Raw genomic sequence first — 18,608 nt, 5'->3', positions numbered from 1 at the left:
TGATATGGTGACATTTTGCTAAGACCATGTAAAGCACTTATGTGGAAGCTTCCATTAGTGACCACAGTTATTTCACAACAGTGTTTCTGGAAAACAGATAGGATTTTTCTTTGGATTTTAAAAGAGGAAGGTAGCAGAAGACAACTGCTGGTGGATGAAGCAGGATTCCAAGCTCAAAATAGAGGTGGCTGTGACTTAGATAAATTCACTGAAGTAAATGGTAAACCCAGATGTGAGTGATGAAATTTTGTTTGCAAATACTGTTAGTACTATGGTGTGTAAAAAATCTTGGTTTTCAAATTTCAGAATTAGAACTAAGAGGGGGAAAAAGCGCTTAAGTTGGAAACTAGAAACATTGAACAATGCCTGAGAAATTGGTGAGACGTGGGTTCTGCCTACTCATTAGTCGCCTGCTAATTTCTTTGACTGCAATTTCAGATAGTCTGAAACTAGCTTTAAATTAGCTGGCTAACAGTGGTAACCTACATACAGCTTGGATTCTGAAATGAGCTGACCGTTTGAGTGCATTTACTCTGTTGCTAAGAAGGTAAATTCTGCAGTCTGAAGCATGCTTGTCATTGCTTGCTAGTGTTCTCCAACCCAGTTACATCTAAGGCAATACCTGAAATTACTTTGAAACTCTGCAAATCTATTTGTTACGTGGTAGCTTATCTGTGTTGCCCTTAGCTTGAACTGGTATTTTGTAATAGTTTTTAGATTTAGGGATTCCTGCGATTTTTCTTTTGGTCTAAGGAAGAGATAATAAGTAAAGGCTGCTTTGTATGATACACATACTTGTCCTTATTACTGTGACCAGTTATTTTTTTCATTCACGTGTATGACTTGCAAGCAGTAATGCCATAGTGATGTGCGTATCTTCTACTTTTAGGTCTGAAGCATCTCTGTATCACTGTCTTTTTGTTAGTTTGTAATGAATTTTTTTTTGTTAGTTTGAAAATTGCATTATAATGGTAAACCAAATAATTTTAAAGACGTGAATTCTGAACAACAAAGTATTGCAAATTGGGGCATATTACGGGTCCCATCTGCCACTTAGTGATATTTTCAGTTTTATAGCAATGGATTATTGCCTTTGGTGTTGTCATAATTTTAAAAGTGGGAATTGGACTTAGTGACACAAATGCTGAGATCTGTAAATGGCTAAAATAATGTAAATCAGTAGGTGCTCAGTTCAGAGAGATGTTGTTTTCTCACCAGAGAATGGAGTATGGACAGTTGAAATTTGTAGATAGTGTTAGTGTTATTACCTAAAGAGAATCTAAAACTTAATTTTGTTTGTTAATATGTAAACAGAAAAAAAGTTTTCAGCCTGTACCTTAGGTTTATTTTTATATGTTGAAAAGTATAATTATATATATATAAATATTATATTGTTTATATTGGAAACTAAAAGCACTGTATAAAAGGGATTTTTTTTTAAATGCAAGAGAAATATACTTTCAATTGTGTTTAATTTTAAACTTCTCAAAAATGTTTCTGCATGTGGTATTGATTTTTATTTCAGATTCAAGATTGCCTCACTTGTAGGTAAGTCCTATTGCAGGATCTGAGCATGTTAGTATGGGGTTTTCTTCTGTACTCTCTTCAATATAAAACAGCTTAATAAACTTGTCTGACAATATGTGGAGGCAGCTACTTTCCCCCTAGTTTGAGGAGGCACAGCTCTAACTTCGATTCTGTATTGTTAAAGTAAATACTACAGTTGAGAAGCTATGAACTTCAGTTTTCAGAATGTTTTCTGAAACCATGAACTCTTACTATCCAAGAGGGGAACAAAAAAAAAAAATTTAAAAAATTGTCATGGCAGTTTTATGATTGTTGAGCTTAATACAGGAGGACACTGACAGCAAAAATGAGGTTTTAGCTGTATATATTTTCTTCTGGAAAGTTTCAGCTTACAGTTATTTTTTTCTTAGTTACATTTTTTTCATTAATCTAGTGCCAAATAATTACTCACTAAAGTAGGAAATAGAAATAAAGAGAAATTATTTTTAGAGGAGGTGATTGAAAATTGACTAAAAAAGTGACAGTCTTTTAAAATCAAACTTTTTTGTGTACATGGCTTGTTTGTCTACTTGTTTTAAGAAAACAGGCAGACATGAGTGTTAGTATTAGTCTTTCCTTAAGTGTGCTGCTTCAGCTTCAGACCTGGAGAAGACTCCATGCTTCTCTTCCTCTTCTGTTTTTCTCTCTATAAATCTTACATTTCTTTTTAAAGATAGAGCCTAAAGAAAACCTTTAATTTTAAAGTAATATTTTAAAGGGTTGATTCAGATTATTGGATTTAGAAGTTCAAAGCAAATGTGTTGGTCCGCATGAAATGTGAACATTGAACAAATGTATAATCATCTGCTTTCATCAGATGTGTGTATTACTGTGGTGACCTAGCATTTTCCATAATTGCTCCTCTGCTTTGTTCAATTTCAAGGGGATACTATTATTTTTCTAAGACTCATTTAATAAGTCTTCTGAGCTGTTAAATATTTGTCTTTCTACTAGCTTGGCATTTTCCTCACAAGTATTCAATTCTCATGCATCCCAGTCATCCTGCCTAGTCTAATCTAGACTACGTATCCAGTAATAGACTAGATTTGTCTGAACCGTGCTGTAAATCATATTAACCCATGTTCCAGGTCAGCCTCAAGCAAAATGATCTGTATTTCTGAATGAAACGCAATATAGAATAAATAGAGAGATGTTATGAGATGTATATATTAACCAGGAACAAACATGAGGTGCTCTTTGGTTTATTTTGGTGGGTCCACTTTAATTCTTCTCTTGCCAGAGGAGATTTTGAGAAGATATGTTATTAAAGAGTTAATTGGGATGCAGAGAAGAGAGGCCAGCCTCTAAAAAAGATGACCAGCTGGGTTAGCTCAGTTGGTTAGAGCATGGTGCTAATAACGCCGAGTTCACAGGTTCAATCCCTGCTTACTGCAGGGGGGTTGGGCTTGATGATCTCTCAAGGTCCCTTCCAACCCAAAGCATTCTATGATCTACTATGATCTATGTCGACTGGATATTTATGATGTTAATTATAAGGTGTTATTTGATCTGTCCAAATTTCATTTGTATCAGCAAGGAGATCCTTTGATCCATTAAAGATCCTTAGAGCTGTGATATGTTTTTTCTGTTGCTTAATCTCCAAAGAGGATGGAAAGATGACAGCTGTATGTTTATGGTGTAGGCCTGGGAGAGTTGGAGACTGCTTTATAGTGCCATTTCTCAGATAATGTGGAACACACAGTAAGTCACTGAAATATTCTGTTCTTCACTCTTCTGATTTTATAACAGGACTTATAATACTTGCTTTGTTCAACCAAAGTGCAGCAAAGCTGAATTTATTAGTTTAAAGTATACTTTACAAGCTTTTGATGGAAGAAAGCGTTAGACCTGGGTCATTGCATTGCACCAAATGTATTAGAAATGGGCATTTATTGTGCTTTGATGGCTAGATGAAAGATGGTAGCCAAGTATTGCATAAGTTAATTCATTCTAATAAATCAGATTCCCTTTAATCATTTTTACCTGGGGTAATGTAGTAATTCAGTAGATGATAATGAAACATAGAAATCCTACTTCTTTATTTAAGAACTTTCTGTTCTTCTGTCAGATGTGTAACTATTCTAGTAGTAGCTCATAACTGCAATTGGAGAGTAGTACATCCCTTTTGAAGTGATCTTCTTTCATGGCCTCTATGTCATCCTTTGCCTATAAGATAAGAAATTTCGCCTTTATGCTCTTTATAGAGAGATATGAATAGAGATCTATAAAGAGCATAAAGGCAAAAATTATTATTTTAGAGGCTATATCAGCCTTCCAGATCATAGTTCTCAAGAGCTTTATAAAAGCAGTCAAGCATCATTCCTCTCCCTGCCTCCCACAAGGTTAGAAGAACACAAAGGGGTGCATAACTGTCCAAGCCTGCTGGTTCCACTATTGATTCATCTTCTGACTTAGTTACACATGGGAGATGTAAAATGCCTAACATCAGTGATCAGACATCTCTGGCTATGATAATATGATTATTTATACCATGTAAACTGTTGCTGCTGCTTGGTGCTTAGCTAATTGGAAGTTGTGACAATGTTTGGGGGGGAGGTTTTTTTTGTTGTTGATTTTTTTTTTTTTTTAGAACTGTGTGTGATTCAGTCTCCCCATTCCTTTTTGTATTATGAAGGTGTGAACTTCATGAAGAATTAATGGCTATACTGGTTGAAGAGGACTGCATGTGTAGAAGTGGGTTAGTTGCAACGTGAGACAGAGGAATGAAAGTAGTTTGCAATGAGGCCCTGCTGTTATAGGGGTGCTTAGGCAGGATGCTGATTTGGGGCTTATACAGAAACTTGGCTTTACCACTGTGATTTGATAACCTTGAACATGATATTCCAGAAAGCTGGTGGTGGTCTTACTTTTTGGATCACTGGGCTACTGTTGACAATATACCCTTTCCATCACAATGCTTTGAATCAATAAATGGGAACCTTCCTTTTATAATATGGTTCTGTGTATCACTTACCAAGGCTTTGCAAATTGCAGTCTGGGATTTGCTGTAGCAATACCTTGTTTTGAAAATGTTGCCCTTCATTGCTGTGAATGTATGCTGGTTGTAAGTCCTGAGAGAGAAATCTCCAAGAAAGGTTCAGGCTCCTTAAGGCTTGTTGAGGGAATTACAGTGGAGAAACAGAAATGTTGAAGCCAGAATCTGTACTGAAATTTCAAAAAGTAAAAGTGTGATAGCTTGTATAGGAAGAGCATCTTTTTCAAGAAGTTACACTATGCTTCACTGCAGTATAAAATTCAGTGCTATAGCACCCCCTTTTGAGCTATCATGGTAACTTTTCAGATATCATTTGAAATACTGCATATTTAGACATATAGTGTGCTACAGACTTTGTTACAAGCCTACTACAAAGCATTGCTATTTTTAGTACCCTACCACTGCTATTTTAGTACCCTGAAGCAGTAGTAATCTGCTAAAATGCACTGGAATGTGATGTACCTATTTATACATTAATAGGAGATATTCTGTGTACGGGTTGCAGGGCTTTTTTAGTCATGTCTGGAATAGCTTCATTTTGACGTTGAAGACATGCCACATTCCTTACCTGGTGCTTTGGACCAACACTAGGGGACTGAGGCTGATATGTGTTGGAGGTTTGCATTTGATTACATGCAGCATCGTAGCTGATGAAATGTATTTAAATTGTTTCTTTTTGGGGGGGAAAGGGTAATTTAAAATGCTTGGGAGCAGGAAGGTGCTTTTACTTAATCTAAATCAAGAGAAGATGAAGTAAATCTGAACTATGTAGTCCTTACTCAATCTTTGACTGCAATGAGGTAGGAACTCCAAAAGATATGGGAACTACAAGAGAGATGGAAACTGTAAGGTTGGATTCTGCTGACACGGCACTACGCAGAGTACCATGGTGCCAGTATGCAACACTGGGCTTCCCAGGAAGCACAGCTGGTTCCAGGTCCAAGACATTGGAACTGCTGGAAGGACAGACTATGCAAGTGTAGGAGTATAACAAAAAATAAACAGTGTATCTTCCATTCTGTTCCTAGTGCTTGGAGCTCTGTCAGTCAATATGTTCTCTGCATCCAAACCTTCCCTTTTGTTCCTTGAAACTTTCCAATAACCAACCAGTACTTAAAAAAAAACCCAACAAAAACAGCCCACGACCTTACAAAAGATGCTTTCCTTAGAAGATGAAAAAGAAGCATTCTCTGTTATACCTGTAACTGGTTCTCCAGTGTTGCTTCTCCATGGCCTAGGATCAGCACACGTTTTCATCAGATCTGGAGAACAGAAACTGAGTCACAGTATTACAAACAAAATAAATTGACTATTTGCCAATAAAATATTTGCTGGACTGTTGTGGTTTAACCCCAACCAGCAACTAAGCACCATGCAGCCGCTTGCTCACTCCCCCTGCCTCAGTGGGATGGGGGAGAGAATCGGAGGAGTAAGAGTGAGAAACACTCCTGGGGTGAGATAAGAACAGTTTAATAATTGAAATAAAATAAAGTAAAATAATAATAGTAGCAATATAATAATGATAATAGTAATAATAATATACAAAGCAAGTGATGCCCAATGCAATTGCTCACCACCCGCCGACCAATACCCAGCCAGTTCCCGAGCAGCGATCGCTGCCCCCTGGCCAACCCCCCCCCAGTTTATATACTGAGCATGACATCATATGGTATGGAATAGCCCTTGGGGCAGTTTGGATCAACTGTCCTGGCTGTGCCCCCTCCCAGCTTCTTGTGCACCTGGCAGAGCATGGGAAGCTGAAAAGTCCTTGACTGGCATAAGCAGTACTCAGCAACAACTAAACCATCAGTGTGTGATCAGCATTCTTCTCATCCTAAATCCAAACCACAGCACTATGCCTGCTACTAGGAAGAAAATTAACTCTATCCCAGCTGAAACCAAGACAGAAGGCTGGATTTAAAGTTCACTGCAATCTTGCAACTTCAAATACACAAATATGGAAACAGAGAGGAGAAACCCTGATGCGTGATGAAATATAAGAGTAAGAAACATTCTTACAGCAAATGGCATCAAAGCAATTGTATAGTGGGTTTATGAGCACACGCACAACCCTTTTTGGAATTGCAGACGACTCAATCATTCCAATGGAGATATGGCCCATATGTGGTGAATTTAAGTATACTGCTGTAGCTTGGCTTTTCTTATTTACATTTTGTGAAATCCTGAGGGTCTTCTGACCAAGGATGAATGGACATTGAAATAGGGTGAATAGAGTCATGTTCCACTGGCTTGCGTTTTAACTGTTTTTGGAGCCAGGACTTTTCTCAGCATCCACAAAATCTCTATGTTAGTAGTGGAAATATTTTAGTTTTTCCTAGTAGGATCTTTACTAGCAATGTTAATTTTCATCGAGTCAGTGTATTCCATATAAATTTTATCTTAATTTTTCTACAAATGCTCTGTAGGATTGGAAGGGCATTTGTATGACCCAGCATAACTGGAGCTAGCACATACTCACATTGAAGTTCTAATTTGTTATTGCTTTTTTAGCTATGAGGTACTAAGCCATGCAGTGTTGAGAAGCTACAATGTGCTCTGTACCTATATAGATAGCTTGTCTATGCATGTTTTATGGGCATTGGCAGTTACAACTGGTTTGACACAGCTATGATAATTAAAAATTGCAGAAACACAGGTAGCCTCCTTTCCAGAAGTGAGTATGTAGCATTTGAATATAACACACAAAAGTCACAGTGGCCGTGTTCATTTCAAGATAGAATGTAACCCACCAAAGCCGTCCAGATACTGAACACACAGCCACAGTATCATACCAAAAGGGAATTACTGAGCCTTATGGATCCTAATTCTGGTGACTCCCAGTAACCATTCACTTGAAATGAGTGCCAGAATGGTTATTTAATTGCCACTCACAAGAAAGATGAAGGTTGCTGATAGCTGGGTACCTTGGCTTGAACTGCTACCAGCAAAGTTCAACAGTAGCAGTTACTGTTTAGGAAAGGTCAGAGACTACTCATGAGAGCTTTATGGTTCTGCTATCCGTTTCCATACTAGCCATCCATCAAAAACTGGCTGCAGCCTGCAATTTTTCAGGTAAAGTAGCATGTCTACTATTCTCCAGCCTGCCTAGACTCTAGTGTCTCCAGTAAGGACCTGAACCCATTTCATCACAAGTTCCCTGGCCTGTTCTGGCTGTTGCTGTGCCTGTTGTTCCTTAGGATTTTTCTTTGTCCTGCCTGTGTCTACCACTTCAACAAATCCAAATTTGTTTGTTTGTTTCTGTAAAGTTTCTGCCCTGGCCCAGGGAAGGCTTTGTGCTAGGAAACACTGAAGGGGTCTCTGAGGATGGGTGATGTGAATGACAGTATCTAGCACTGCAGATTGTTTTCAGTTTTATTAATCAAACTGGTGCTTCCACCGTAGAAATAAAATAGATACGGGGTTAAGATTATTTCCCTCCATAGGCATGGAGTGATTTGTCTTAGCAGCAATCTTCTGTAAACAGTGCTCAGAAGTGACTGATGTAAGCTGTCCCGAGTTTTATTACCTACTTTCATACAGATCCCATCAACACAGTACTAGAACAGTTGACATCATTCAGGCAGTAGACACACAGTTCTTCAAGAAAACAGTGCCATCAAGAGAGAGAAAAAGGCAAACCAAGAGCCTGTGACAGAATCAAAAGCTCTGAGACAAGTGTCTTTTGTAAGTAGAGGGCTTTAATGAAGTGCTTCATGATTTTACAATTTTTGTATCAGTAACTGGGATTGACTCAGATTGACAGGATCCCCCTGTGCTCTCTGCTTTCAAGAGGACTCTGTTCAAGTGCAGATGCCATTGCACCGTAAAGGTAGCTTTTAAGTTTGCCAAAGTACCCCAAAGGCTTAGGTTTTTAGGAGATTTATAGATGTTCTGTGGTGGTTATTATTCTGTTTGGTAGTTGATGCAGAGTGAAAAAACTGGAATATTGTGGTCACTGCAATCTCCTGTTCCAGGCTGAGTGGCTGTATATCTTGTATCTGAAACTATGTAATAATTTTCAGTGCTGTCTAGCTACTGCACTGTAGTCTGACATTAAGTATAAAAAGAAGTATAGAAAAATATATCTCCGTGTCCATACTACATTAAAGTATGCAAGAAAAAACTGATCTACTCTGGGTACCAGAAAAAATAGGTACATATTAACTTTGCTTTTTGATGGTGCTAATGTACTCACTACCATAACTATACTCTTTGGTGTCACAGCTGACTCAGTAATGTGCCATGACTTGCATGACTTGGCACCCACAAGTCTATTTTTCTGGGTTACCTACCTAGCTTTTGAGTCTGTGTTATTAGATACACTTTAGAAGTGGGTTTACTGAGAAGAATTTGTTTTCAGGAACACAGGTATGGAAGCACTCCTGTCATGAAACAGATTCGGCACATTTGTCTAATTCTTTCTCTGGCATCATGCACTATGCTGCTGGCAACCAAGGTGATTATTTAGCCATAGACCTTATCTAAGCTCTATGAAAATGGTCATATCCTAACCATTTAAATGGTGACATACATCCAGCTGTTATCCTTTGTTATTCGAATATAGGGCAAATTCACTTACCTTTTGTATTCACCAGTTTTACCTCACTGTTCATTATTGTCCTATGCTGTGACGCTGGATGGTTTTTTTTAAACCCTCTACTACTGCTCAATAGACAGGCTATGTTAGAGACTGAATATTACATTAATTTCTCTGTAAATATAAAATGCTAAAACACTGTAACCCTGCAGTATAATACCCCATGCTATAAATCACTATGCTTATGTGCCTCTGGGCCTACAGTTAAGTGTCTAAGCTTTTACAATGTCTAAATTCTCACTAATGCTAACAGTGGTCGTCTAGAGCTATGCTGACTAAAAAAAAAAATAAATAATTTTAAAATGCCATGGCATTTATGGTCCCAAGCCTCTATATTTGCAATTGCACTCTTAACATAGCACACATCAACAATACTGAAGCTAAGAACACTACTAAAACCACCTGAACAGTACTATAACACATGAAATAGCTTGCACATGTATTAGTAGAGGTAGCCTTCTGCAGTCATTATACATCTGTATATGCACACACTTTTTTAAACTAGTTGTCCATAATCTGAAGACCCGAACACTATGTGTCTCCTAGTCTGTGTCCCTGAGTAGGTACGTTATTCCACCAAAGCCTCATTTTTGGCTGGATGAAACTGTTTAGCAAGTGTACTATTCTATTTCTCTCCATGTAAAAGGTTCTTTCTTTGCTCTAAAAGGATACATCATGATGGGATGAGTTCTTCATTTATATCTAATCTCCATGCCAGGATTTTTAATGTATCTCTCATTCTTCCAAATGTACAATTTACAGCCATTATACAACTATTGAGTGTGGTATTGCTCTAATAAGATCAATAAAAAATTTCATATACTGTGAGCTTTATAACTGAAAGTGGAATACATCCATCCCTTCTATTTGAGGCAAATAGGTCTATGTGTACTTCTAGTGAAATTCCCCTAGCCTGATGAATGGATTTCCCTCATCAAGATGTCAATCAATGGCTAATATCATGGAGGCAGTACTCACCGGATCAAAAGCCCAAACTGTCTTTTGAGTTTCATGTATGAAGGCCACTTCATATACTGAAACTGCTCACAAGCCATTGGTTCAATTCTACTTATTTACTTTATACTTCCTACATAACATAACATGTACTGTTTTGGTAGGTGCAGAGTAAGAAAAAATTAATTCAGTGTTTACAGGGATGAGTAAGTTATTGAAGGTATCAACTACACCAGGAAGATAAGTCGTTCTGAGCAGAAATGAAAGAAATAATATAGGTAAGGAGCATGGATATTTCTTAGATTTGGGAAATGGACACATTAGGCTGTGTTCAGATGACTACTTGATAATGATTGTATATGATTTGAGGACAGCTGTTCATTTCAGCCCCTCTACTAGATACTGCAAGTATCAACAGCTCCGCTAATAGCAGGATCATATGTGTTCTCCTAAATTCAAATCAGGCAAAGTCACCTGACTGAAGTTAAACAAATGAAGAAAGATATTTAAAAGATTGCTCAAACCTTTGAGGTGGTCTGGGGAGTGCTACTGTTACTCCTTTCAAGGAGCAGAAACAAGGGTGGGTGGTAATGGGTACATTGCTTTGTGGCAAAACAGTGCATTTTAAGTGCTAAGAAAGAACAATGCAAAACCCACAGTGAAATGCAAGTTGGTCCCTGCCAATCCTAACAGTCATAGAGACATATAAATAAAGAGACAGTGAATATAAATAAAGTGAATAAAACAGGTTTTGTTATGGGGCTTCACTGAATCAATCAAGCGGGGGGATTTGCAATTTCTTTAAGCTTTTTGCAAGCATGGCAATTCTATAACTCATACTGCCTAATATGCATTGAAATATTTGTGTGAATGTGACTCATCCTTCACTTTTAATGAGAGAATTTTAAAAGATGTCCATCTAAGGAGCCTCTAGTGCTTAGGGTACAGCTGATCAATTTCTTTCTCCACAAAATAATGTCAATAAAATGCTCCATAAACTAGAGATGACAGTAATAAATTGTGTCTTTGTCATGATTTAGCCCCAGCCAGCAACTCAGCACCACGCAGCTGCTCGCTCACTCCCCCTGCCCTGGTGGGATGGGGGAGAGAATCGGAGGAGTAAGAGTGAGAAACACTCCTGGGGTGAGATAAGAACAGTTTAATAATTGAAATAAAGTAAAATGGTAATGATAATAGTAACAAAATAATAATAATATACAAAGCAAGTGATGCACAATGCAATTGCTCACCACACACCAACCGACTCCTAATGACTGTGATACTGGTCCGTACAGGTGGGGATTAGGATATATCCTCTCTGAGTTGTTGGAACTCTCGGCATTTTTTTTCAGACAGTTTTTCCACAGCCGAGACACAGGCCCGTAGGGAGGAAGAGATACTTTCTTCGTATTCCCGGAGTCGTCTAGCCACTTCATCCACCGTTGGTGCCTCGTCATCATTTCAGGCCAGTGTTGCCAACGAGTTGGCATACGATGCTGGTGCGCTCTGTACCACCTTCCGCCACATGGGTCGTGTGCACCTGACTTCATCTGGATCATTGGGTAACTGCTCATCATTCAGGTCACTATAAATCACCTCCAGCACGCCTAATTCCCTCAGGTACTGGATACCCTTCTCTACAGTGGTCCATTTGCCTGGGCAGTATATAACATCCTCCTTGAAGGGACACCTTTCCTTCACGCTTGACAGAAGTTGCCTCCAGAGGCTGAGCGGTTTTGCCCCTTTTCCAATTGCTTTGTCAATGCCCCCTACCCTAGAAAGGGATCCCAGCTGCTTGGCTTCCCTACCCTCTAAATCCAGGCTACTGGTCCCGTTATCCCAGCATCGGAGCAGCCAGGCGATGATGTGCTCGCCTGGATGACGACTGAAATCTTTTCGCATATCTCGCAGCTCACTCAGGGATAGGGATCGGGTGGTCACCATCTCATTTATGGGTTCTTCCTCCTCTGGTTCTCATGATGGCCCTGGTTCATCTTCATCCCTTACTAAACGAGCTGATTTTCTTGTGTATTTTTTCTTCTGTATAGGGGCAACTGATACCGACACAGGTTGATTCTCTGTTTTAGCCACGGTGCCTGTCACTGGGGTTTGAGTAGCCGCAGTGCTCATGGCAGTGGCTGGAGTAGCCACAGTGCCTGGGGCAGGGGTTTGAGTAGCTGCAAGGCCTGTAGTGGGGGTTGGAGTAGCCGCAGGGCCTGTAGTGGGGGTTTGAGTAGCCACAGTGCTTGTTGTTTTGTCATCAGATCCAGAGACCTTCTCTTTCTTTTGAGGGTACTGATTAGTGTTAACCACGGCTCGATAGGCATGGGCCAGTCCCCAGCATGTTGCAATGATTTGTGTCTCTCTGGAGCTACCAGGGTGACAACATACTTCTTCCAAATACTTTACTAATTCTTCAGGATTCTGCACTTGTTCAGGGGTGAAGTTCCAAAACACTGGAGGTCCCCACTGCCCTAGGTACTTGCGCATACGATCCCACACACCCTGCCACTCCTAACTCTCCAGCCTTGGGGTAGATCTCTGGATGATATTTTTAAACTGCTTACTGACCTTTATCAAAACGGAAACAACATTCCCAAGAAGTATCAATAGAAGTATCTTAACTGCCCAGGGGTGTTCAAGATACTGGAAAGTTGTTGTAATGAAGGAGGAAACATCATAGAAGAAAGCAGCAAAGGTGCCATTCTGTATTTCCTCCACAACAAGCCTCTCAGAGTAAGAAGTATAATTGCTAACTCTCTCTATGAGGTAGTACCCGCAGTACAGTAGTGACTTCTGTATGAAACCCAAATACCAAAGAATGCTCAAGGTCAGGGTTTTGATAAGGAGCCTCCCAAGCAAAAGATCATGAATCACTGCAGAGCATAGCACACTACACAAACTGACAACAAGCTTTAACCTGTGCTGCAAAAAAAAGAACATGGCGCAGATCAGATGAACTAATATCGAGACCGGCAACTGTTAACAGACTCCTTAATACACTCTGGTTAATCTGTTGTTATCTCAACCCCTTCGTGCCCCACGTTGGGCGCCAAAAAGGACTGTCGTGGTTTAGCCCCAGCCAGCAACTCAGCACCACGCAGCCACTCGCTCACTCCCCCTACCCCGATGGGATGGGGGAGAGAATCGGAGGAGTAAGAGTGAGAAACACTCCTGGGTTGAGATAAGAACAGTTTAATAATTGAAATAAAGCCTAACCGGGAATGAGTGGCAGAAGCACCCCATTGTGAGTGGCCCAGACGCTCCGTGCATCCTTGGCATAGGCTACCTCAGGAGAGAGTATTTCAAGGACCCAAAAGGGTACCGGTGGGCTTTTGGGATAGCTGCCTTGGAGACGGAGGAAATTAAACAGCTGTCCACCTTGCCCGGTGTCTCAGAGGACCCTTCTGTTGTGGGGTTGCTGAGGGTCGAAGAACAACAGGGGCCGATCGCTACCATAGTGGTGCACAGGCGGCAATATCGCACCAACCGAGACTCCCTGATTCCCATCCATAACCTGAATCGTCGCCTGGAGAGCCAGGCAGTGATCAGCAAGACTCGCTCACCCTTTAACAGTCCCATATGGCCAGTGCGAAAGTCTAATGGGGAGTGGAGACTGACAGTGGACTATCATGGCCTGAACGAAGTTACACCGCCGCTGAGTGCTGCCGTGCCAGACATGCTAGAACTTCAATATGAACTGGAGTCAAAGGCAGCTAAGTGGTATGCCACAATTGATATTGCTAATGCATTTTTCTCCATCCCTTTGGCAGCAGAGTGCAGGCCCCAGTTTGCTTTTACCTGGAGGGGTGTTCAGTACACCTGGAACTGACTGCCCCAGGGGTGGAAGCACAGTCCCACCATTTGCCATGGACTGATCCAGATGGCACTGGAACAGGGTGAAGCTCCAGAACATCTGCAGTACATTGATGCCATCATTGTGTGGGGCAATACAGCAGAAGAAGATTTTGAGAAGGGAAAGAAAATAGTCCAAATCCTTCTGAAGGCTGGTTTTGCCATAAAACAAAGTAAGGTCAAGGGACCTGCACAGGAGATCCAGATTTTAGGAATAAAATGGCAAGATGGACATCGTCAGGTCCCAATGGATGTGATCAACAAAATAACAGCCATGTCCCCACCAACTAGCAAAAAGGAAACACAAGCTTTCTTAGGTGTTGTGGGTTTTTGGAGAATGCATATTCCAAATTACAGCCAGATCGTAAGCCCTCTCTATCAAGTGACCCGGAAGAAGAAAGATTTCAAATGGGGCCCTGAGCAACAACAAGCCTTTGAACAAATTAAACGGGAGATAGTTCATGCAGTAGCCCTTGGGCCAGTCCGGGCAGGGCAGGATATTAAAAATGTGCTCTACACTGCAGCCGGGGAGAATGGCCCTACCTGGAGCCTCTGGCAGAAAGCACCAGGGGAGACTCGAGGTCGACCCCTAGGGTTTTGGAGTCGGGGATACAGAGGATCCGAAGCCCGCTATACTCCAACTGAGAAAGAGATATTGGCAGCATATGAAGGGGTTCGAGCTGCTTCGGAAGTGGTTGGTACTGAAGCACAGCTCCTGCTGGCACCCCCACTGCCGGTGCTGGGCTGGATGTTCAAAGGGAGGGTGCCCTCTACACATCATGCAACTGATGCTACATGGAGTAAGTGGGTTGCACTGATCACACAACGGGCTCGAATAGGAAACCCCAGTCGCCCAGGAATCTTGGAAGTGATCATGGACTGGCCAGAAGGCAAATGTTTTGGAATATCACCAGAGGAGGAGGTGACACGTGCTGAAGAGGCCCCACTGTATAATAAATTGCCAGAAAATGAGAAGCAGTATGCCCTGTTCACTGATGGGTCCTGTCGTCTTGTGGGAAAGCATCGGAGGTGGAAAGCTGCTGTATGGAGTCCTATACGACAAGTCGCAGAAACTGCTGAAGGAGAAGGGGAGTCGAGTCAGTTTGCAGAGGTGAAAGCCATCCAGCTGGCTTTAGATATTGCTGAAAGAGAAAAGTGGCCAGTTCTTTATCTCTATACTGACTCATGGATGGTGGCAAATGCCCTGTGGGGGTGGCTGCAGCAATGGAAGCAGAGCAACTGGCAGCACAGAGGCAAACCCATCTGGGCTGCCGCATTGTGGCAAGATATTGCTGCCTGGGTAGAGAACCTGGTTGTAAAAGTTTGTCACGTAGATGCTCACGTACCCAAGACTCGGGCCACTGAAGAACATCAAAACAGCCAGCAGGAGAATCAGGCTGCTAAGATTGAAGTGGCTCAGGTGGATCTGGACTGGCAACATAAGGGTGAACTATTTACTTCTACGTACTGTAGAAGGAGATAAAGTCCCTGCAGTGCACATAAAAAATATGCTGGGGAAGACAATTTGGGTGACCTCCCCCTCTGGCAAAGGCAAACCCATTAGTGGGATTGCTTTTGCTCAAGGACCTGGGTGCACTTGGTGGGTGATGCGAAAGGATGGGGAAGTCCGATGTGTACCTCAAGGGAATCTGATTTTGGGTGAAAATAGCCAATGAACTGAATTGTATGATGTAATTGCTATATAATACTGTATGTTATCTCTTAACTGTATGTTAATATAGTAATATAGTATAATGTTAATATAATAATATAGTATACTAATGTTAAGTATATAATAATGTATGTTATGGTTGCTATATGCCACATCAATGGTATTACAGTAAGAATTGCCCAGCTTAATGAAAATGAACTTTGATGAAACCATGTTGGAATGAGAACTGGCATCAGCATGCAACAATCCAACACTGCACACCACCTCTCCTGCTCTGAAAGACTGTGATGACAGATGGAACCCAAAGTCATGGACTAAATGAACTCAATGGACATTTTAGAGGGATGGCCCATAGATAAAGGGAATGATATCTGTGTGTATATATCAAGATAGGGAAAGTGGTGGTGATTAATTAGATCACATTGGAGAGGGGAGGCCCTGTGCATGACGTAGATGCTATAGAATAAGGGGTGGACACTGTCCTGGTTTCGGCTGGGATAGAGTTAATTTTCTTCCTAGTAGCAGGCATAGTGCTGTGTTTTGAATTTAGTAGGAGAAGAATGCTGATAACACCCTGATGTTTTAGTTGTTGCTGAGTACTGCTTATGCTAGTCAAGGACTTTTCAGCTTCCCATGCTCTGCCAGGTGCACAAGAAGCTGGGAGGGGGCACAGCCAGGACAGTTGATCCAAACTGCCCAAAGGGCTATTCCATACCATGTGATGTCATGCTCAGTATATAAACTGGGGGGGGGTTGGCCAGGGGGCAGCAATCGCTGCTCGGGAACTGTCTGGGTATCGGTCGGCGTGTGGTGAGCAATTGCATTGTGCATCACTTGCTTTGTATATTATTATTATTTTGTTACTATTATCATTACCATTTTACTTTATTTCAATTATTAAACTGTTCTTATCTCACCCCAGGAGTGTTTCTCACTCTTACTCCTCCGATTCTCTCCCCCATCCCACCAGGGCAGGGGGAGTGAGCGAGCAGCTGCGTGGTGCTGAGTTGCTGGCTGGGGCTAAATCATGACAAAGACACAATTTATTACTGTCATCTCTAGTTTATGGAGCATTTTATTGACATTATTTTGTGGAGAAAGAAATTGATCAGCTGTACCCTAAGCACTAGAGGCTCCTTAGATGGACATCTTTTAAAATTCTCTCATTAAAAGTGAAGGATGAGTCACATTCACACAAATATTTCAATGCATATTAGGCAGTATGAGTTATAGAATTGCCATGCTTGCAAAAAGCTTAAAGAAATTGCAAATCCCCCCGCTTGATTGATTCAGTGAAGCCCCATAACAAAACCTGTTTTATTCACTTTATTTATATTCACTGTCTCTTTATTTATATGTCTCTATGACTGTTAGGATTGGCAGGGACCAACTTGCATTTCACTGTGGGTTTTGCATTGTTCTTTCTTAGCACTTAAAATGCACTGTTTTGCCACAAAGCAATGTACCCATTACCACCCACCCTTGTTTCTGCTCCTTGAAAGGAGTAACAGTAGCACTCCCCAGACCACCTCAAAGGTTTGAGCAATCTTTTAAATATCTTTCTTCATTTGTTTAACTTCAGTCAGGTGACTTTGCCTGATTTGAATTTAGGAGAACACATATGATCCTGCTATTAGCGGAGCTGTTGATACTTGCAGTATCTAGTAGAGGGGCTGAAATGAACAGCTGTCCTCAAATCATATACAATCATTATCAAGTAGTCATCTGAACACAGCCTAATGTGTCCATTTCCCAAATCTAAGAAATATCCATGCTCCTTACCTATATTATTTCTTTCATTTCTGCTCAGAACGACTTATCTTCCTGGTGTAGTTGATACCTTCAATAACTTACTCATCCCTGTAAACACTGAATTAATTTTTTCTTACTCTGCACCTACCAAAACAGTACATGTTATGTTATGTAGGAAGTATAAAGTAAATAAGTAGAATTGAACCAATGGCTTGTGAGCAGTTTCAGTATATGAAGTGGCCTTCATACATGAAACTCAAAAGACAGTTTGGGCTTTTGATCCGGTGAGTACTGCCTCCATGATATTAGCCATTGATTGACATCTTGATGAGGGAAATCCATTCATCAGGCTAGGGGAATTTCACTAGAAGTACACATAGACCTATTTGCCTCAAATAGAAGGGATGGATGTATTCCACTTTCAGTTATAAAGCTCACAGTATATGAAATTTTTTATTGATCTTATTAGAGCAATACCACACTCAATAGTTGTATAATGGCTGTAAATTGTACATTTGGAAGAATGAGAGATACATTAAAAATCCTGGCATGGAGATTAGATATAAATGAAGAACTCATCCCATCATGATGTATCCTTTTAGAGCAAAGAAAGAACCTTTTACATGGAGAGAAATAGAATAGTACACTTGCTAAACAGTTTCATCCAGCCAAAAATGAGGCTTTGGTGGAATAACGTACCTACTCAGGGACACAGACTAGGAGACACATAGTGTTCGGGTCTTCAGATTATGGACAACTAGTTTAAAAAAGTGTGTGCATATACAGATGTATAATGACTGCAGAAGGCTACCTCTACTAATACATGTGCAAGCTATTTCATGTGTTATAGTACTGTTCAGGTGGTTTTAGTAGTGTTCTTAGCTTCAGTATTGTTGATGTGTGCTATGTTAAGAGTGCAATTGCAAATATAGAGGCTTGGGACCATAAATGCCATGGCATTTTAAAATTATTTATTTTTTTTTTTAGTCAGCATAGCTCTAGACGACCACTGTTAGCATTAGTGAGAATTTAGACATTGTAAAAGCTTAGACACTTAACTGTAGGCCCAGAGGCACATAAGCATAGTGATTTATAGCATGGGGTATTATACTGCAGGGTTACAGTGTTTTAGCATTTTATATTTACAGAGAAATTAATGTAATATTCAGTCTCTAACATAGCCTGTCTATTGAGCAGTAGTAGAGGGTTTAAAAAAA

Source organism: Pelecanus crispus, chromosome W (assembly GCF_030463565.1).
Source record: "Pelecanus crispus isolate bPelCri1 chromosome W, bPelCri1.pri, whole genome shotgun sequence".
NCBI lineage: Eukaryota > Metazoa > Chordata > Aves > Pelecaniformes > Pelecanidae > Pelecanus > Pelecanus crispus.
This window is presented reverse-complemented; position numbering follows the sequence as displayed.